The sequence below is a fragment of the Thunnus maccoyii genome, chromosome 6, assembly GCF_910596095.1.
Source record: "Thunnus maccoyii chromosome 6, fThuMac1.1, whole genome shotgun sequence".
Lineage (NCBI taxonomy): Eukaryota > Metazoa > Chordata > Actinopteri > Scombriformes > Scombridae > Thunnus > Thunnus maccoyii.
This window is the reverse complement of record NC_056538.1, coordinates 30,752,666-30,776,143: the sequence shown is the minus strand read 5'-3', so window position 1 is coordinate 30,776,143 and position 23,478 is coordinate 30,752,666. Positions and strand designations below refer to the sequence as shown.

Genomic DNA, 23,478 nt, shown 5'->3' with positions numbered 1-23,478 from the left:
GTATGTGAAGAACTGCTGTGCCTAAGTTTTATGTGTGCATCAGGGTTATGTGTGCATGTCTGTGTGTATGGCTGTGTATTTGCAGTGGCGTTGTGTGCCATTGCACAAGTGTGTGTGTGCACATGTGCGTGTCTGTGTAGGAGAGTTTGTAAGATTATAAGTGAGTCAAGCAGCAGCTACCATGTCTTGAGGCTGAAGCACCTTAAAGTGTCACTGACGGCCACTAGATGCTCCAACTGACTCAACTTCTCTCTAGATATACTAAATCAGTTGTTTTTTCAACAAGTCATTATGGTTGTAATCTCTATATTCAGGCCCTCTAACAAGTGTACTGGTGGTCATAATTGCTCCCTTAATAAGATATGAAGACTTATAGTAGCTTTGATATCTGCCATGTGGATGTTGATGATGATGATGACAGCTGTGATTGATAGTTTGCTCACCTGCTGCTCTCCCTGGCTCGGGGACTCGCACTAAGTCGGACTATTGTCGCAATATTTCACTAAGTTTAACTTTCTTGATTATGATACTTACCCTGTTAGCACAATTTAGCTAAAGTAGCTAACGTTAGCCCAAGTGTGCAGCGCTCAGTGTTTCCAGTAAGCTAGCGTTAGCTTGGGTCCAAGGTAGCGCGGTGTGTTTCCAGAGCATGAAAGGCAACACGCCACACTCCTTATTTAGATCCTGGCTCCAAACGGAAGAGGTGGCGTCACACCTCGCTATGACTATCTTCATATAGGCCTACAGTCTATGGTGTGAGTGCAGAAATGTCATTCAGTCATTAACACCGCAGGGTAAATCAGGGTAAAGTTTGAGGATTGTTATATGACAATTTTGGTTAAACATCAAGGAAATTAATATAAGTGTATACAATGTTCTTGCAAAGGACAAGACACTTGTTTGTGTGTGTGTGTGTTCTACATTTTAGCAGTAAAACAGTTTCAGATATGGAAAACTCACAGGCTTTAACACAGTTAGAAACACAGCTGACAGTGAAATATCCTTCATTTTTTGGTGTAATTGGACAAACAGATAATGCATCTAAATGTTTTGGCTACAGCTACATTGGAGTTTGATTGCAGAAAATGGATTTAGATAAAAATATAATGATACGCTGCGGTGCCCTTTCTTGCACGCTCATTTTTATATCCCCATTTGTACATTCAGTTATACCTGAAGTGACAAATGTGCCTTTAAACAATGGTATAATTAGAAAGAGTGCTGCTGTCCTTGTTCACCTGATAAAAGTGCAGACAGAAGAAGACAGACCAACCAGAATAAGTCACTCATGCTTGAACAAAGACATGATCCCTAAACTGCTCCCCAACAGCACCCTGACAGTGCACTGCTGCTGGGGATTTAACCCAAGGCTTGGATCTGGATCAGTGGATGAACTTGAAGCATTTTCCCCTTTTTTCACCCGGAAAAGAAATCAAGCAAACCAAAATGCGTCACTAAAAGCCACATGAGACCGTTTACTCGGCTCATTAGTTAGATGTGTCAGGGATGGGCGTGAGACTGTAAACGTGAAGGTGGCTGTCACTGTGTATTATTTGTTTTCTTAGAATGAATGAAACTGTGACATCAAGGTGGAGATAAAGATGACTTTTTATAGCTCAGAAACACTGTGAACAATGTTCTGTCACTTCTTATTGCTCTATTTACAGGTGCTGTCTCACCTGTCCTTCACTTGTTTCATCTGTTTCTCCATCTTTCCCTCCGCCTGTTTGTTTTATCTCATCTCTCCTGCTTGTCATTCCCTCTCTTTGAATCTCTCCGTCGTCTTCCCACTCACATTTTCTCCACAGTTAATTGATTGTCACTAATCCAGCTTGCTGCAAACCCTCCCACCTCATCTTCTTGCTTTTTCTTCCTCCCACAGTTACCAGCTGAACTGTCTATGCCAGCAGGTGGGATGGAAGGATGATGAGAGAGAAAATAATGATGAGAACAAGCATGAAAAGGTGAAAAAGACATGACACAACTAATTCTTGATCTAATGAAAGCAATGCACTATTTATACAGCACATTTCCTACCCAGAGCTTGCCAAGTGCTCAATACTGTGAAAAAAGTAGGTGAAAAAAATGACATACTGGCCTATAAAATATATTTTAAAAAATGTAAAAGAAGTTTAAAAGGCCAAACAAAGAAGCTTAAAGGGGACATATCATGCTTTTAGTGATTTTCTGTTAGTTATATACTGTTATGATGTTGGATGACAAACACAGTCAAGTTCCAAAACCAGTCAAAACTTTTGGAGATACCTTCCCATTGACTTGAATGAGAAAGTATGTCCAAACTTTTGACTGGTACCGTTCATAAAAATGCTCCCTGCAAGTCAAAAGTCAGGGCATCAGCCTGGTCTGACTGAGCTGTCGTCAGCTTCTCACACATGTACTATAGTTTGTTTCATGGTTTGTTGATGTAGCCTCCGCAGCTAGCGGATGTCTCCCGAGGGACAGCTTCTGAGAGCTGGCCAATCAGAACAGAGTGGGCTCATCAGGAGGCGGGGCCTTAAAGAGACAGGAGCTAAAACAGCCTGTTTCAGACAGAGGCTGAACTGAGGGGTTGCATAAAGGGCCAGTATAAGATAAATAAGGAGTTTTTAACTGTAAATCATGCAAAGATATTCCAGTAGAGTCCCAGAATATAAATATAGAGCTTGAAATATGCGTACATCCTCTTTAATGGTTTTTTCAGTAGTGACTTAAAAGATTAAAATTTTTATCCGACTTTTAGGATTTCTATCTGTGTAGTGGCTACATCTTTTCTTGTACTGAATCTGAACAGTGGTTGATATTATAATTACCAATCAGTTGGTTGTTGTAAAAGTGTGTAACAGGATTTTTATGAGTTTCCACTGTAGTGAACATGGGGGAACGTCAGTTGCACCCTCCCTGTATGTGTGTGTGTGTGTGTAGATGAGGACAGTGTGTGCAGTTCAGTTTATACAGTATAGGAGTTAGAGTTAGTGGTGATTTCCACACTGACACTGGACCTGACAGACCACAACACAACTTAGACACACATGGGTTCACGGTCATCCAGACAGGGTCAAAGTCAGATGTTCATTCATCATGTCAACCAGTCAGACAACCTGGTAACCCAAAACTTGTTCTTGTCAGGGCTTACAAATGATCTATGAAAATTTAGTGATGGCACCACATTATTAGTTATAAGTTATGAAGCCTTTATACAGAGTCCTCTCTTTAAAGCTAAAACTAACACTTACAAAAACTATTTCATCGCTTCAATCATCTTTCAACTAAATTGTGAGAAAATGTTGAAATTTTAAAAAATGTATTTATATTGAAACTGTTTGTGTTAAATGGCTATAATTTGTATATTCTGCTCTCTATATTTATACAATGTGTTCATGTGCTTTGTGTTTTTATCCTGTGTTACACTGCTGCACAAACAAATAAAGTTATTGATCGATCGATAACAAGTCATCTGAATATGTTCACTTGGGCTTCAGGGAATAATGATCAGCATTTTTCACTATTTTCTGACATTTTATACTGAACTCCACTGAATCAATAGATTATTAAAGAAAATAATAGTTGTTTGCAGCCTTACAGTACTGCTATGATGGAATAATATGACCTGTTCCTCACCTTGATAAAAACACAACTTCACAACAAATGAGCTCAACAGAAACTAAAACTTTTAAAGTCTTCAAGAGTCCCTTTTCAAGACCAGGGCACCTCCATCCGTCATAGTATTTCTGCTTTTTGTAATATGTTCATGCAAGTCATCTCTTGAATTGTAAACCTTTGACATTTTATGGAACATTATTGTCTTTATTTATGGTATTTTTTGTATTTTAATGTTTTATTTATATTATGGTTTGATTAGTCGGAGTTAATAACACTTTTGCGATTAATCAAATGTATGTAGACCCAAATGTTATGGAGTAAACCTGGGCTTCTGGGGACCCTGGAGGTCTGGGGTCAGTGGCCCATTTTCTCCAGTTGGTAATCCAGCCTCATGTTTGGCGATTGAGTTTTCAACAACAACACATTTGGGGGAATGCATATGATATATGTTTGTGTTTTGGGACTTTCAATGACTGTCATGTCCTTTTCTGTTGTTCCACCTTTAGGATGGGATGTAATGAACACTGCAGCCTCCAGAGGATGCTAGTGAGGCTTTACACTTTCTTTTTATTCCTCTAAATGTGTACTGGTTGTGTGTGTGTGTGTGTGTGTGTGTGTGTGTGTGTGTGTGTGTGTGGATGACAGGATATAGTAGTGGGCGCCACCATAATGAGAGCAAGACGCAGTAGAGACTCTCACACTGAGCTGAATTGAAATGAGCGCACATAAATTAGGTACATAACATTAAAAAAAACATAGTATCTACTGTGTTCTGCTGTAATTTATGGCATCGCCCATCGGCCCAACCCTCATGATGAGTTTTGAGGAGATTAGTGGTGATAAACAAGAAATTAGCACGTGACGACTATATTTCACACAAGACATGCAAAATATGTTTGTCTCGTCACGTGTTCAGTGCATGTATGTGCCGTTCATATTTACACGCTGCCTGTGTGTTTGTGTTTCAGTGTGCATGTGTGTGTGTGTGTATGTGTAGCAGCAGGTAATGGTATGCTAAACCTGCCATTAATTATTCAAGCACAGGAAAGAAACAAGAAAACAAGGACACGAGCCAAGGCCAGCGCCTCCTTCTCCTCCTCTGCATCTCTGCTCTCTTTCACCTTCATCTCTCATTTTTCATTTCTTCTCGCTCGTTTTTCATCTTTCAATCACACCCGTCATCCGTTTTCTCCTTGGTTCTTTACATTTACTTTTTTTTTTTTACTTCCACGTCGTCTCTCTATATCTCATTACAAGTTTCTCTTGTCCTTTCGTCCTCTGTTCTTCTCTATTTCTCTCCTTTTCTCTTCTTCCCACCTAATTTTCTCTTTACTCATCAGTCCTTCCTTATCTCTCTTTTCCTTTTGATTTACTTTCCGCTCCCTCCATCTTTCCTTTTTCATACCGTGATCCACCCTCCTCACTCCTTCTTTCCTCTGTCTCATTCTTCCCATTTTTCATCAGATTTTCTCACATCTCTTCTTCACCATTTCTGTCTTTGTAAGTTTTTTCCCCTCTTACTTCATCTTCACTTACTTACTTTTACTCATCTTCCATTTTCTGTCAATTATTTCTTTCTTCTTCACCATCTCTTCATGTTCTCTCTTTTCTCCATCTTTACTTTTTTTCCTCATCCTCCATTTGTTTCTTTTGTGTAGTTTACCTTTCCACCGACTCTTTTCCTCCCCTCATCCCTGTTTCTGCTTCATCCATTATACCTGCAAACAACCAGAAGTTTCATTATATTTGTCCCTACTTTTCACGGCTGTGGAAGCGGCAGAATACCAATGAGCTTCCAGAAGAAGTTACAGTAATATGAAGCGTCAGGCGTCCGCCTGCAGAGGGGAAATATTTTCTCCAGCTGCCTCTCCTGGAGCTCGATGAACACCGGCCGAGGAGTCCTGCAGATCGGATAATAATAAAATGTCGCTGCAGCCTTGTCAGGAGGAGTAATGGCCTGCTTCATTGCTTTTCTGCGCCATTTTCTGGTAAAAGGCAGACATATGAATAAGAGTCTGAATATTATTCAGCTGGATTACGTGCACACCTGGCCTTCACTCCTCAGCATGTGACTGACAAATGGAGATACTGCAGGATCGGTGCCGCTTCCTTTTCCCTACTCAAGGCGTTTCTTACAGATCTTGTCTGACAGTCATTAGATGTTTACATACTGTGTATCTGTGGGTACAGTGCAAATAGGACCTGCTGGTAGCTAATTCAACATGACCTTCCCTAGCGCAGATTCATCTAAATGATGAGAACTCCGAGCTGGTGGTCAGCTGCCTCTCTTTTTAACAGGAGACAGGTTGTTGTTTTTTTTTCTTCAATACTTTATTTTGTGGGTTTTCAGAAAGCAATAAGACAAATCAACAGAAACAGTCAAATAACAGGTAAGCTCAGACGTGTGAAAATAAATAAATAAATGAGCAACTAAATAAAGATTGAAAAGAAAATGAAAAAATACACAATAGAAAATTAAAATAAAATAAAATAACCTCAGAACTGACCTTTGGGGGGTGACTATGCACAGTAAGCATGATCATCCTGGTACAGTAAAGACAATGAGTCTGTTTTACTTTATCTGAAAATTCGAAATCTTTGCCTTTTCCTGTTATTTGTGACCATTTGATAAACAGAAATGTCTATCATGCTTGAGTAAATGAAACCGCAATGAAGAAAACTGGTTAAAAATAATTTTATTACAACATTAGAAGGGAGGGAGGGAAGAGAGTTTGAGGGAGAAGAGTGTGGAGTTTAGGCGAGGGATGCAGGAGGCGTTTTTTTTAATATTTTCACCAGAAATAAAACGGCTTTTATTAAAATGAGAAATCCCATTAACGCTAGCTTCACAGTAGAGCATTCAGGCCCGGCTAAAACAATGCAGCTTAGCTAGCTGTGTTTATCCAGCACCAGCCGCATGTCTAATATATAGCAGCTGTGGATGAGACGGGAATTAACTGCTGAAAGTCAAAGATCTCGTATGTAAGTTTATGTTCTGCTTGTTCAACAGTCATTTGATAAATTGCTATTAAACACATTCGGAGAGGATTTGAATTGATATTCTTATTCTCAACTTTTATCATTTTGGTGCTGGTGATTTTCCTTTGGCGCTGGCTAAAACCTCTTCGAGTGACACCAAAAATTCCAGGAAAATTATTACAGAGTGCTTAAAAGTGACGTGCATTAGATCTCCAACAAGGACCATGAGATTAGCTGGGTGAGTTACTCATCCTTCCCGCCTCGTCTAGGTAGGCAAGAAATGAGTCCCAGATAGCTGAGAACTTTTTAATTGAATTGGTTCTCAAGAACCTGAGTTTTTTAATCTGTATGACTGAGATCATGTCAGCCATCCATCTCCAGAAGGAAGTGGGAGAGGATGATTTCCATTTCCTTCAAAATGAGTGTCGGCAGCAGTCATCCCCAGCATCAAAGACTTGTATGACTGTAGAGAAGCACAGAGTGGATTGAGAGCAGCCGAAGATGGCGAGTCCAGCTTCCAAAGGGGAGGAGGATCTTTTATAGGCCTTTGAGTACCAGTCAGTGAAGGGCAGAACCTGAAGGTGTGAGACAATGTGCCTGCTGTCACTTGACATCTGTCACACAGTGGCGAGAAAGATGGGTAAACCTAGTGCAACCTGAGTTTAGAATAGTGAAGACTGTGAACAAAAACTGGATCAGCTGGTGTCTGCTGCTAACGGAGCAGGACTGTATCATAGACAAACTCTTGTCTCATGCAACTTCAGATAGTTCAATGCCCAGTTCCCCTTTCCAAGCTTCCCTGATCCTCACAGTAGAGGCTACACAAGAACCATCAAACAAACCTACAAACATAGAAACAAGATGCCTGGAGTCAGGAGGGTTCTTTAAGATATCAAAAAATGTATGCTTCCCTGGGAGGGTTTCAAAAGGAGACAGGTTATAATGCTGTTGATCCTTTTTTCTGACATATTTATGGCTCAGAATGAACTCTCTCCTCTATCCACTCATATACAGAAAACTTGTGGACAAAAAGACCTTAAATGATGTAAAACATGTGCCCTAGAACATGCACACATTTTCTGAGTAACCTCACTTACCATGAAAATAACATAACAGTTCATGCCTGAAAGGGTCAGCGGGCTTTAGATGAAAAACGCAATAACCCAAAAAAGATATTTCTTTTCCTCGCACTCTAACATCAGGCCTTTACCAGCTTGGTTGTGAAAAGCAGGAACTGTGGCTGAAGTTTTCTTTTACTGACCTATGATGACAGCTGCTGAAGATTTCCACAACAGAGAATCCAAACGATAGATGACCACAACTGGATACCAAAACCAGCATGTGTCAGATGTGTCACTACAGTTTTAGCATAAATTAAAAGTAGCTTAAGTTTTACAGGCGATAAATATTCAAAAACAAAAACAGTGACCTGCATTAATGATTATTAAACCTGTGCAGGTAATCAGCATGTTTGTGTTGGGAGACGGCAGCAGCCAGAACACACAAAAGCTGAAACTGAAGCTCGGTGAAGCATCTCTAATGATTCATGTTGGATATAAAATTAAGTGGAAATGGATGAGCTTGTCACAAGAGAGAGAAAATCTATTCAGAGCAAATAGTTAGACTGTGTGAAATGAAGCAGTCAGTTTAATCTCCTGGTTATTCTTACAGATGATCACGACGGACATGTGATGAGGACAAGAAGGACAGGACATGTGCTCGCTGCTGAAGCTGAGTGTCCAGTTTCAGCCATCATCTTTTATTTATTGTGAGAGTATTAAGAGTATTATGGGATATGACTCTTGTTTATAATATGAAGCAACCAAGAGTTTAAGGACCAAAATGACAGCATTTCAAATTTCGTCTGAGAGTTTTGAGAGTTTTAGAAGCTTTAACTGTGGTTTATTACCTACATATATGGTATTTTATAGTATTTTTGCTAATTGTAATATGTTAATGCATCAGTTGGTATCAGTTTGAAGCTGTCAGATCGTTTTGGTTTGTGTGTGTGCTGGGGTATATTAAGTAAAACAAGTGTGTTTCCCTCTAAAAAAAACCTGCACTTAAGAAATGTCACGCCAGCATGTTGTATTCTTTTCAATTTAGTTGGTTCGTCAAAGCTCCAAATTGGTTGTCGATGGACTTGTGAGATCTAGAACACCAATTTGGATTAACGATCAAAGATTTCCCTGCGTTTCCCTTATGATCATCAACTTTTGTCTCAGACAAAATGACCACAACCTCTTAACACCTCGTTACGTGGTGGTTGTACGTGTGTTAAGAGGTCGTGGTCATTTCATGTATTTCTGTAAGTTAAGGCTGCATTTGTCTGTGCTTTCCAAAACTAGTGATGTAAAAAATTGTGATGTTTTATGGTGTGACAGCGCTGTAGTTAAGGTCTGGTTAGGTTTAGGGAAAGATCTGGACATTTGTCACCTTATATAGACATCATCTGAACTGTGTCACTTCTCTGGGTCATATTCATGTGTCTACCATGACAAAGGATCCTAATTGACTTTCCATTGTTTACGTGGTACCAACACATAATTTTAACACATTACGTGCCACCATCATGAAACGCAGGTGAGATCAGGTTGATTTAAGCCCATTTACAGTGAGTGATTCTGGCCTTTCTGAAACAACAGCTGACAATGTATGTAAAGGTTTGAACGTAGAAGTGATTGATGTTTGTGTTCCACATAAGAATTTTATGCACAAGGCTGAAGTTTGTGTCTCATCACAGTCCAAAAGTTAACATTTCCTTCTTTATTAAAGACTTTTTAAAACATTTTGCAAATGTTGTCATTGAGCATAACCCTGTGGTTTTGATGAATACTCCAATTTCAGAGTTCTGTGTCGTATGCCCTCAAAGGCAACGTCTCTATCATAACAAGAACAGAAGCAGTTGGGTAATTTGTAGGCGTGATATCCAGTCAATCATTTTGGGCGATGTTAGCAGACATGAGCAGCTGAATCATTTTAAATGTGGACCCCGTTGTTTGCTGGTATTGTGTTTGATTTAGCAGATACAGCTAATCTAAAAAAATTATACATTGCTTTAAACACATTTTTTAAACATTAAACTACAATCAGGCAAAACATTCATCGCCTGTCATGAGTATGATGTACACTGACTTAAATACACTGATGAGAAAATAATAAACTCTCCATCCTCCATCTGTCCATCTGCTCAGTCTTTCTCTTCAAATAAAATTAGTCATTCTGTTGTTCTAATTTGTTTTTCTGTCGTACTTTTGTTTATTTGTTTCATTAGTGATTATATAAAGTTGTCAGTTGTGTTTATGTGTGTGTTGCTGCCTCTTTTTCTCATTTAGCCGTCCTTAAAAGCAGTCCTTTCTTTTGTGTCTGGTTTCATCCCTTCTTCCCTCTCAGAGGTGCAGTATCAGTCAGCAGCATTTGATCCATTAAAGAATTCATGAAGCCTGCAGACTCTGCTCTATTTCTGACTCTTCTCCTCTCTGTATCTTTACTTTAATTCTCTCTTACTTACTTTTCTTTCATTTGTCTTGCATCTCTTTCTCTTTTGCTGCCATTATCTGCTATTGTACTTACTTCCTTCCCTCTCTCACATCTCAAAATACAAAAAATCTCTCTCAGTGGGGAGGCTCTTAATAAGGTCACTTCAGAAAAACCTCGCAGCTCAGAGGGAAAAAGAAATAAGTCTCTCTTCTACAAAAAACTCACAGCCTCACACACACGTGATGTGAAAATCACTTCTGATGTTTCTACTTTAATGTCATACTGTTTATAACATATATATATTGTATTAATACGCATTTCAATTTCACTTCATATTTTATGCAGACAGAATTATGTGTTTCTGACACATTTTACATTACACAAAGTCATTTGCTCTACTTTTAATATTAAAATATATTATTAAAAACAGGTAGTAGTGCCCTTGGGCCCGTAGTCCAAAGGCAATTTTCAGTGAACACAGACAAGCAGATAAAAATGAATAAATAAAAGGATTTCTCACAGTAGATAATCGCCATCAGGACTACATAACCTTCACCGAACAGTTTCTGATTTTATTACAATTAGTAGATTTCAAAGCCATCCTCTCAGGTTGATTTTTGCACCAGTAATAACTGGTTGTCAGATTTAGCCTCAGATGCAGGCAGACAAAAAGCAACATTTTTAATTTTTCTTTTGATAGTTATCCATCGTGTCTCTTTGGGTCATGCTAACTTTGCACTCACCAGTTCCGTTGTACAGAGTCAGAGAAAACGAGAAGCTGCTGAGCTTCGTCTACGTCTTTCCAAATAAACATGATTTTTATATGAATTATTTCACACATTAGTCTGAACAAAAGCAAACACAGAAACTAGCTGCCTGCAGCAGCCATTATGGCTATCTGCATAAGGATCTATACCATCTGCATATTCATCCTCACGCCGGTTTGTTTACATGTATGAGTCTGATTTTACCGCAGTTAGACTGGAAGGAAACTAAAAAAAACTAAGTGCAATGACAATTTATCCCGTTGACTATTATGAGGACGATTGAGAGTCATTTCACTTTGACTGGCCAACCGAATTTATTTTAGCTGGAGGACACAGAGAGGAGATAAGAAAGACAGAAAGGCAACAGTTGCTAGTTTCTGTGTTTGCTTTCGTTCAGACTCAGAAACAAACGTTTGAAACAACTCATGTAAAATCGTGTTTATTTGGAAAGATGTAGGAGGCTCAGTATTTTTTTGTGAGTCCTCATTTCTCTGAATCTCTATAACACAGCTGGTGAGAGCAAAGTAAGCACAACCCACAGAGACACAATGGCCACATTTATAGAAAATACATCAGGTTGAAATAAACCAGAATTATCTTTTTAGGCTTAACGTTTGATGGGTTATGAAGGTCGAATGTTTCAAGTAGAGCAAGTTGATGTAAATACTAAATATCAACCAGTCTGCTGCCCCAGTCCAACACTGTGATTGTTCTGTTGGTCATTCAAACTTCAAAAATAAAGAATAAAATGAAACATTTCCCATCGCAAACACCTTGCAGTAAAACTTTTATTTTTTAAAATCAGGTAGTGATCTCTTATCTATCTATCCATGACACTCACATATAGACAAACAGAGGAAAGTTAAGAGAGACGAGCGAAAAAAAAAACAACCTGAATGACAAAATCAATTTCTCATTACATGGGAGACAGCTTAGTGACTCACACACACACACACACACACACACACACACACACACACACTGGTCAGAGAGCTGAAATAACAATGCTAAGCTTCCCTAAAACTCATGTTGTAGCTGTTTGCACACCACAGGCAAATCCCTATTTAAACCTGCAGTCTCACTGGGAATTAGAAATTAATAAGTTTTATTACTGAGGTGGTAAATAGAATACAGCCTTAATGCTAATGTCATCAAGCTTAAGCAATAATTCAATAAAGCAGCAATTCATCTCCAATGCAGTGTCTGAGGAGAGAAAGGAGGGCAGGAGGTTAAGAAATAAACAACAGTAGAGCTGAGAGCAGGAGGAGTGAACAGCAGACTTTGAAGAAATTAGATGCTGCATATACAGTATGTTAATACATCAGTGTTGTGTTTACAGCTTGTTGCACTGCCTCCAAAAGCTCAAAAATGCTCAATTATTGCAGGTTTAAAGGAAAATGTATTTTTAAAATCTGTTAAAGAGACACATTTGTTACATTAGTCATTTAAACCCCAACTTTTTAGTGAAGAAAAAAAGGATTTTTAAAGACTAGTTGGAGGCATTCCAGTTCACTTCAACACAGTTTTCTCAGATCCACCATCAAGTGGCCATTTAGAGGACCTGCAACATAAAGCACATTTGTGTCATCATTCAGTTATATGGTGTCTGCTGCTTGATTGACGAAAAACAAACAAAAAACACAAGTAAACAGTTTCTGTATCAGGAATTAAAAAGTTATATTAAGCAATCACACTCCAAACTGAAAAAACAGCCGACATACAGTATATTGCTGTTAAAGTGGATCTTTGTAACTTTTAAATATACAAAAAGTGAATGTTTTCTCATAGAAAACAAAAGTTAGACATCAAAGCAATAAAAATAGTGTACTAAGTTCACCCATACTTTCGTTTTGGCCACCAAATACTACTTTTTCTAAAGTGGTCGGGTACAATCACTTTGCGGATGTGCCGGCTGAGAGTACCATCATATCTGTGTCCTCAAAGGTTCTGCTGTTAAAGCAAAGACACACTCCTTAGCAGTGGACCATAGCAGTTACTTCATAGTTCACCAACCACCATAAAACATAAAAAGAGAAAGGAAATAAAACTATACATGTTGGGAGAATACAACAGCCAACCATCAACCAGAGTGTTGAGAGTTACAAGTAAGAAGAGACAAAAAAGACACCAAAAAACAGTGGAGTGACACAAGATTCACCCTTCATGGTCCAACAATAATAAAGTGGACAGAGGGGCCACTTTTATAGTTTGATTTTGCCTATCAGTTAACTGACAGGTGTGGTATGTCTTGATGGAAGCTGCAGTGTGTTTCTTAAAGGTGCAGTGTGTAGAATTTAGTGGCATCTAGCAGAACGGACTTAACAGAAATTGAATATAATATCCATAAGTATGTTTTAATAAGTGTATAATCACCTGAAAATAAGAATCATTGCGTTTCTGTTACCTTAGAAAGAGCCCTACATAGGGAGCAGGTCCTCTTCCACAGAGCCTGCTGTGTTCCACCGCCATGTTTCTACAGTAGCCCAGAATGGAAAAACCAAATACTGGATCCAGAGAGGGCCATTCGCATTATTTGTGAGTTTTGCGGCCACTATAGGTTCTCCTACATGCTTGGAGGGGGAGGGGCAGCGGATGTCACTGCTACATGACACTAAATCCTACACACTGGTAACACCTGTAACACTGGGCCACAAAAAATGCCTCAGAATACGGTTGTATGTTACACCAACACCCATATGCCCCAACTCATCAGGACCAAATCGCGAAAATCGGAGGGCACAACAATCTGATAAATAGGATCTCCAACGAAACCCTCGCCATGTAGCACCTATTTTCTTAACAGTATCTCATTTTGAGCCAAGTATCCGTGTGCACGACTTTTTCACTTCATCTGCCGGAAGAACAACCTGGAACAACTCCTTTAGCGTGGGATTGGTTCTTTGCTCACTCACCAACTCACTATGCAAGACAGACAAGGGTGTGATAGACAAGGACATTTTGCATCTGCACCTTGACTGGCTATATTCATGGCACGTGTCACAGCGCACGCCTTGAACACCTCAGGAAACTGTTTTTTATTTTCATCAGAGCCAACCACCGCTCGTGCTGGCTGATTAGCCCGGACACATCCTCCAGCCACATCATCTCCCAGAATCAGCGTAACACCAGGCAGGCAGAGCAGGGCACACTTCCATTTTCACTTCACCTTCAAACAACTCTGAACGCACAAGTTAATGTACCGGCACATGAAAAACAGACATGCCCGTGCCCAACACAGGTAGAAAGGATTCTGTGTCAGTTTCCTCAGAAAAAGGCAGAGTGGAGTTCAGCATAAATGAATCAAATGCTCCCATGTCACGTAATATGGTCACTGGCACCTTCCCATCACTACCAACCAGAAACACATGTCCTTTGGAAACAAAAGGCAAGTAGGAACTGATGGTGCTTCACTACTCAGCTGGTCAGCAAGACCTAAATTAGAAATTGGTGCAGCTAATACAACCAGCTTCATGTGCGCTCTATTGTGCTTGTTCTGCAACTTGAGCGCAGTGCAGTCTTTATTCTAATGACCTTTTTAACGGCAGAAATTTTTTAAAAATTCAGATTAATGGATACCACAAACAACTCTCTGCTCTGAAAGGTATAAGTGGGGGGTCCCCTCTGCCACTGGGGGTCGGGGGTCCCCACTGTTACCTCTATGGGTCAACAAATGATCGTCTACCAGCACAGCAGCCTCCGCGCCAGTCTTTACTTTTCGTTCATTTATGTGCATTGCAATTCATTCTGGGACCGAGTTTTTAAACTGTTCAAGAACAATCAAGTTACACAAATCATCAAAATCTTTCACTTCCAATGCAAAACATCAGTGACTAAAGTGAGTCACCAAATCACAAGCAAACTCAAGATATGGTTGGTCTCCCTTTCTCCAATTTCTAAACCGCTGGTGGTAAACATCAGGGACTAACAGCTTTAACCTTTTCATAATCGCTACTGTCACCTGCGGTCAATGAGGGAAAAGCCTCCTGAGCGCGTCCTTGTGGTCTGACTCAACCCAGCCCCTCATTCCTGCAACACGTTCAAACAAAGTGAAAAAAGTTTCAACCTCTCTCATTAAATTTAGGCACCAAGCGTAAACTACTCAAAATATCACAAGAACTATCATCACCCGAGCTGACTCTTCACTCCGTGACATGTCACACAATTTACTTCCCTTAATTAAACTCAGTTTCTCGCTTTCTACGTCCAATTTAGACCTTTCAGTTTGCTGCCTCATTTTTTCCAGTGCCGATGCTTCGTCAAATTCTGCTTGCTGTCGTACCCTTTCCAACTCCAACTTCTTCTCTTTCTCCAACTGCATTTGCAATCTCAACAATTCCTTCTGCGGTCCAAAATTTAAGGCCAAATCAGAGAGCAAAACCTGAGAAACAGCCTCGACCAGATAAGTAGAGGTAGAAGACGTCTGGGAGGTGTCAAAACTTCCATCTCATACAAATTCTCCTTCACAATAGCCTTAACATTTTCCTTTAGTCTTTTGTCACCAATACATATTTTATATGAACTCATTAACTAAAAGAAAGGAATTTTATTTAACAGAGATTAATTTAGTTCAACAAATGTAACAAAAAATGTTGTTTCTAACAAATGAAACTGACAGGGAAAACATGCTGCCAGGTTAGCTAAGATAATGCCAAATAGACTACAGAAAACCACAAGAACTTCAAACGTGACATAACAAGATGTGGTGCCAGGAAAGAGGGAGCCACCAAACCACCAGAATGGAGCGAATTTTATGCAACCAGGAGACAGTGGACAGCTGCCTCCAATTCCTTGATGACCTCCAGCTTCAACCAACCAGGAACCAACAACACTGAAAAACAACACAACACACATTCTGGCAGGGGCCCTCTGGCCATCACAAAAGTCTTTATAAATTAATTGATACATTACTTAATGACCTCATATCTCATCCATTTAAACCAACATCTTTTATACTGTGTCTCTTCATTTCTAACTCTGTAAGTTATTCTCTCCATTTCTGCCATTTCTGAGATTTCCTGTATTGTTACTTTCTATCTTTGAACTGATGAACTTTGTGGTTTTAGCTAATTTCTAGTTATTTGCTTCAGGGCTGCGATTCTAAGTATTCTATACAGTATAGGTACTGATCTGTTTCCTGCATTAGCTCTGGTGGTGATTTTCCAAGAATGATATATATATATATATATATATATGTATATGTATATGTATAGGGTTAAAATGATTTTAAAACGGGACAGAAAAAGAAAACGTGCGAGTGCTTTGCCTTTGTCTCACCACATTTCCTCCAGTTGTCTGATTTCATTGATGTGTTTATTTTAGAAAGTACATTTGGAATAATGAAAAATCTTGTGTATAATTTCCATCAAATTTCCTCCAATATTTAGAATTTGCTGTTTTATGAATTTCATACTTGCATACTTGTTTCCATTCTTCTTCATTCAGCTGATTTATTTCAGAGATCCAGTTTTGTTGGATGCTATTATTGGTGTCCATATTGTTCTCAAGAGTTGTATGTATTTTTGACAGAGAGTTTTTGATACCTTGTTATGATGTTTAATCAGAAAGCTAATTAAAGGGTGTGTTTCTTTACTAGTTTGGCTTTTTAAAAATTAGAAAGATAAGTCCTTACTTGCAGATATTTATAAAAAAAAATACTTTGTACCAAATCATATCTAGATACTAATGACTGAAATAAGTTTATGGTATTGTTGGTCAGCATTTTGTTTTTAATCCTTTTGATTCCTATACTGGCAGTATCATCATCATCTGTTCTGCTTGGTTCAAATTGGGCATCTGATACCATTTCTCAGAAGTATTCCAAATCATTACTTATGTTATGGATTTTACATATATCTTTTCAGCTTTTTAGTGTGTTATCTACCCATCTGTTTAGCCCTTTGATTTGTGAATAATCCTTTTTGTCTATATACGGCAGTGTTTTCATGGATATTGGTATGGATTCTCTCTCGATCGATAGCCACTTTGCTTCTGCTCTGTCCATCGACCGTCTCGTCATTGCATTTATTTGTATTGCATTAAAATAGCTCTGAAGGTTGGGGAACGATAAACCACCATATTCTTTTCTTTGGTTATTCCCTATAAAATTAGTTATTAATCCATTCAACTGTTTAAAAGGTGCAGTAGGAATTGGTATTGGTAATATATGAAACAGGAAGAGAAACTGTGGGAGGATCATCAGTTTAATTGCATCTACTCAGCAGAAAATGGAGTCTGGTATCATTTTCCACCTATTTGGTTTGTGTTTGATTTTGTCCTCTAAAGGCTGATAATTAATTTCATAGATTTCGTTAGAAAATTCCTAAATATTTCATGTGGCTCTGATTCCATTTTAACTTGAAATTATTCTTAGCTGTGGTTATTGATTCACATTTCGTTTCATTTCATTTATATCCTGAGAGTTCACTGTATTCTTTGATTGTTTTTCTTATAGTTTCTGTACCAGATCTGTGAGATACAAATGAGCAACTTCTTAATAACAACCACAATGTCAGGCACTGGCCTGCAGGTTTTTAATGAAGCAGAAGATTTGCTCTCTTTCTCTCATCTCAAAGGAATTCAGTCCAGTTTAAAATCCTTATGCAAGGTTTGCACACTGAGCACCGACAGTACACAGCTGTAGGACGATGTACTCGAGGTCCAGTAGAGAAGATGTGTGGATGTGATTAGATAGCAATCAGCGTACTTGACACGCAGTTCAGTACAACACTTTGATGAGACCTGGGAGGTGTGCGTTGACCTGAAGAGACATTTATGTATATCTTCTGAGAACTGTAATTCTAGTGCTAATTGCAGTGGTATTTCATCACCACGGCTCACTTATTATTCAAACAGTGTGGCATCCATCACTTTTTGTGTGCAAAACCTAGAAAAACAATCAGACATCAAGTGAACTGCGAGGGAGTCCACGTGTTGTTCCACACTGATTTGAAAAGATCAGTACAGTGTGAAGGAGGAAAGATGTGTCTCATGTGAGGTTAACGACTGCTTTGGGAAATGTTTAGCTGCATTGTGAATGTTGCCTTTGAGATGAGGGGGAGCTCAAGTCTTTTTTCAAGGGCTCCCCTGTAATTTCACACTCTGTATGCAGACAGACAAAAGGCTAAAATGAACCAATTTGTCAAGAATTGCCAACAATGAAAGTCGAAATTAGACTCGTAAATGTGTTTGAGCGTTACTGCACAAGGCTCAGAGAGAATAGGACATTAGACCACGGGGAGTTAAAGAGACTTACTGTACAGCACTGGGACTGGGAAGTTAAGGCCAGACCACACAGGGAGTGACTGATGAGGGTCTTAAACTACCAGAGGAAGGCTGTTCTCTAAAGGGCTCTTTGTTGAAGAAGGTTAAGGTATGACACATCAGGATCTGGTTTCTGTTCAGGAGGTGAGTGATTACTGCTGTACTCTGCAGGGATGGGAGTGCAGAGCTGCACAGTGGGGAGATTAGCCTTTAGTGAGGAGGCGCAGAGCGCCTTTGATAAGTTTCTTTCCTCCAGTTTTTACATTTTTCTATCTTCCCCGGGGAAGTAAAAGAACGTGTCTGGTCTTCGGTAGGGCAACCGTGTAGCTGCTATTCCATGATTTTCATACAGGAAGTTCTGCATTTCAAGTGTCACTTTTATGTCGAGTGATAGAGTCATGCTCATGTCATATCAGACAAAAATACTGTCATCCCCCAGTGGCAAATGTAGGCTGGATATATCAGTCCCATGTGGGATCACTAGTCGTGAACACAGGAAGTTACACGGCAGCAGAAAAATATCAGGATACGCTGGATGTGTTAACGCATTAGCTATATCAACTTTATAAGTCAGGATGTTGTACTGGATGTGTCACTGACAGCTTGTTTTGATATTTTCTTGCATCCTAGTTGACTAAATGTAAATAATGCACCTCACCTAGGGCGCCCCCCTTTGGCTCAGGGATTAAAGACGTTGACTATTTCTGGTCCGAGTGGAACATCATCGGTTCAAGTCCGTCTGGGGACATTTGATGCATCTCTCTTCTCTCTTCCTGTCATTTCTCTACTAGTGCAATCAAATAAAAGCATGAAATGTCCAAAAAAATAAATAAATAAAAATAATGTGGCTTTAACCATCATGTACTTACTATGGTCGCAATATTTCTTAAACCTTAATCATGTTTATCTGAGAGCTTTGAGTTGCCTAAATATGACCATAAAAACATTTTTCATTGCTATAGTCAACAGAATTATAGTAACATAGCTGTCATTGATGTTGCCTAACAACTTTTTATTGAGATATTTTCTTTTACTCTGTAGTGTTTCTTTTATTTCATATTACCTTTATTGCACTGTAGTTTAAACAGTAGGTGTTTTACTATTGGCAAACAATGATATTTTAATGAACTTAAAATGAATATTGTATCTCTAATGTAGTTTAGAGTTTAGCCTGTAACAAGACCTGCTTGAGCTGCTCTTTAGGGCTCGTTCAAAAACACTTTGGGCATTAGAACATTTGCAGCTACATACAATATAAATATTTTAACGATTAAGTGTGTGGGAGGTGTGCTTGCATTACGGCTTGAAAAAGGATCAACTATGTTTTTAAAGTTCAATTTTTGTCACAGTAATTATTCAACTAGCAAAATGATGAGCACATAAACTGCACCGAACAACATGTTAATCCTAATATTCTCCCATAAGAACAGCATGAGTGCTACTTCTTTCTTTGAAGCTTCATGCATGATGTTAGAGAAATGAATTCTAGCTACAACAGCTGAGAAGACTGGGACAAAGAAAGAAGAGGATGTTTTTCTCCTGGTTAAAAGCCTCTCTGTGGTCAGCTCTTAGTACAAGGGGAAAGTAACAATCTCCCTTCCCATCAAGCTCAACCAGGTAATCAACCCTACCACTGTGCACGGGATTTAATATATCTATGATCCATTTTTAGGTTAATGGAAAGACTTGTTTGACTGCGAAGCCTCACACCACAAGGCCTCTTGGCACAATTAATAACTCACCTCAACACACTACATTTATACCTTTTAGTACCTAAAAACATTTAAGACCACAGTGTTGTTAGTTCATTCATGTTCTGCTCAAAACCCCATTTGAAACCACATGGTTTCACTTCACAATGTTAAACTGATTTACACATCAAGTTGTCTGCATGAAGCAATCTTATTGGTCAAAGACTGCTGATAATCCCTCTAAAGCATTCACCACTGAGGTTATTGCTTTTTATGTTTCAGCTTGTGGTAAGTTTTATTCTTGTTCTCTCCCGCTGTTTCTTATTCATGTTCACTACTTTGAACAGAGTCAGTACACACATATTAATATCTGTTGAGTAAAAGCCATAAAACCCAAGAGCACGTTAAAATTATTGGTACTTTTCAAAATTGTTGTTTAGCTGTCTGCCTGCAACTTTAGTCTTTTGATTCACTCTCAGCGCTCTCATAGCGTCATTTTCAGGCACAGCAGGCAGCCGTTGTCAGAGAAAAAGCTCTAAAAAGCCACTTTACACAACCAGCTCAGCACCAGTTACAGCTAACAGACACAGTTGTGGACTCGCTGGTGAACGTAGTGGAAAAATCATGCAGTCTGTTCAGTTGGTCTGGAAATGACAGGCATTATATGTCGACAGGAGCAATATCCAAACTCACAAAAAGCTTGAATACCACCACCAAATACCACATATCCTTAGACTTTAATCCAAATACACACAGCTCAACAAGAAAACGCATTCAAACTTTAATTAAGTAAAAATGCTGTTAAAAAAGAGTGAAAGGTACCTGATTATAGATGACTACATATCTAATCTCTCAGTTCAACATATCAAAAAGCTCATGTTATTTCAGTGTTGTGTTCAGGTTCAGTTAATTCAGGTTCGTCTTATTGCTTTTATTCACACAACAATGGCAACGCTACTTTATCTTAGTTTGATGTTTCTGTGAAATAAAGAAAGTGCTCCATGGGGTTTAGCTACAGCCACTGCTTTAGCTCTTCTTCCTTTTAAATGAACAGGTTTTAACATCACCACATATTAAAAAGTTTAAATCCACAGTAAGATGTAAGAAGATTGGAAAAACAGCAGGTTTGACAGCTTGCAATAAGCCTCCTCATGGAGAGTATTAATGCATTTATTTAATATATTATTAGGTAATGGGAGAATTAATATGGTAGGGGGGGAAAATATCCAGAAGTGAAGTGGGCTTGGACACTGTTTTTGAGTGCTGACCAAGTTTCTTCCAGCTCACTTCTATCAAAATGTGGTAAACTCTTAGAGGTGCCAAAATGCACCTTCTGTTATTCCTTATTAATGGTGGCAGAGAGAGAACCCAAAGCACTGAAGCTTAAGAACACCATAAGTAAACGGTGAACGTGCAGAAAACATGTCACATGTGTCACCACTTAGGGTGTGCACTGGTACCAAATCCCCACATTCACACACAGAAACACAGGTAGGAAGATAAATCACCTTATTACAGTTTTAATTACTCAAATACAAAGCACTAGATTTTGACAAATTGGCTACGGCTCTGTAACTGCTCTTTCTACAATGTCTACTCTGCTCGGCATCAAATGGTAGGCAAGATCGTAATCGCACAATTAAAAGTACGCTGCATCAAAACACGCTAATATCACCTCCAGCCTGGGAGCATGCTGAAAAACACCTCAAACAATAATCAACCTCATTAAGATCATTAACACATTTCAGCCCACTTCATGGCTATTTCAGCAACGAGCAATTAATTAAGGCCTAATTTTGCACTGCCTGCTTAGCGCGCAAACAAACACAAACGATTAAAAGGAAGTCCATAGAAAAAGCAACACCCTTGAATAATGCAACCCCCCCCCTCCAGTCTCTCCCCAGTTGTATGATGGCGATGCAAATCTACGTGGCAGTCCAGGCGTTCACTCCGCTCCGTCAGAAGCAGGGCTCTTTGTGAGGCCAGTCCTCTGATGTCAGTCAGCTGGGAAAACAGAATCAGTGCTCTTGACATCAGCTCACTCACTCCAAGCCGACACATAGAGCAGACCGTCCCTTTCTTGTGTTCAGAATGCTCTTTCTCCTCGTCTCCGGCCGCTCTGCCGACCCTGTTGTCGCCGCTTGGCTGCTTGCCTGCTTTTTTCCTTCACCCGCCTCTCCTCAGATGTAACGTAATCACCTCCAGGCAGCCCGCACACCTGATCTCACTCCTCTGCTCGTCTGCCGAGACCTGTAAGGAAAAAGAAGAGAAGCAACAACAACCCCCCCCTACTAACATTCTCTGAGCCCTGCGAGTAAAAATGTCCATAAAGCCCCGTGACACATGCATTACACAAGAAGTGAGCTATGGCTGTTTTTCCCTGGCCGGCACAAAACAAAGATGCTTTTCTTTAGTTTCAGTCTGACCAAAACCCTTTTTCCTTTTCTTCTTGCTTGTGCATTACATTCCAGCCGTGAAACATGTGACGTACAGCAGCGTTTACATATTTGCATTACATTTTAAACTGCAGCGCACATGTAGTCAAATGTTTAAATCTGTGTTCGCCATTTGCTTCCGTCCTCACAGTTTTGATCTCCAATCTGTTTGGTTTTCTTTGCCAACGTATTTAAGGGTTCCTTCAACAATCCTCCCAGTGACACACACAACCAAAAGGGTTGAAGAGCCAAAAGCATCACTATCATCAAAGAACAGTCTTGATTCTCCCTGTGCCTGCAATCTGAGGATTCTCTCGACATTTACAAAAAAAGCCCTTCACTTTTTAAAGTTTGGAGGGACAGTGTTGCATCACAGCTATGAAAAAAGTCTGTAAAGGGTATCATGCCGTGCATAACAAGACAAAGAGCTCTGTTTCAATAATTCAACATTAAACAGCTTGCAGCAGCTCATGTTGCATCTCTGGGACTGAATCTGTGGATCAGTGGCCTGAAGTATGTCTATTTGTGTCTAGAACCTGGCCCAGAGTGAACCACTGTGAAAAACCACCGGCCTTTACAGGAATGTGTCTCATGTAATGCATTAAGCTTTGCCCCACGGTCTGTGTCCACGCCAAGTTAACATGTCTGCTGGTTAGTGAACTAATGGGAAAACCATGTCTGTGTTGGCCCAGCGCTGCTGGTGTCCAGGCTCCATTACTGTGGGGGTTCACGAGGACGTGTTGGAGCAGCACAATGTGGACCGCAGCACTCAGCCTCTTATGTACCATGCTGTCTCACTTTTCCTTTGTCTCTTTCTCTATATTTGTATCTTCAAGGCAATAGAAGGCGTCATTTGAAATGCATTAATAAAGGCCTGTAGCACACACCAGACACGTCAAACAGAAGAAATACCATATTACCCCGAATATGAGACATTTTATTCTGAAAATTATGTTTGAAAAAGCGGAGGTAAACTTATATTTAAGGATGAGACAATTGCATGTTCAGAAGATCAGATATTCTTTTCTAACGGAGAGAGCAGTCTCCTACAGAGAGTGTTGCATGATGGGTTGTTTGTAGCCTTAATGTTGCTAGGCTAGCAAGTTTCTTCCAGTCTGTTTATAGAGTAATGACTTCCAGTTAGCCTCCATTCCACTATCTTCTGTAGCTCAACACAATCTCTTATTCAGCGTTTCTTTCATCGGCCTTTTTGAAAAAAATAAGCAAGTTCCTCAAGTTAAATTTCCATATTTAAATTTCCATATA

The 23,478-nt window shown here is 39.4% G+C and overlaps 1 long non-coding RNA gene across 1 annotated transcript; it reads left to right on the top strand.

Moving 5' to 3' along the window:
• The first annotated feature begins 647 nt into the window (after positions 1 to 647).
• Positions 648 to 8,924, top strand: LOC121898348. The gene is made up of 3 exons (XR_006096438.1): positions 648 to 755; positions 1,883 to 1,964; positions 8,251 to 8,924. It is a non-coding gene; the product is annotated as an uncharacterized LOC121898348 (long non-coding RNA).
• The last annotated feature ends 14,554 nt before the right edge of the window (positions 8,925 to 23,478 follow it).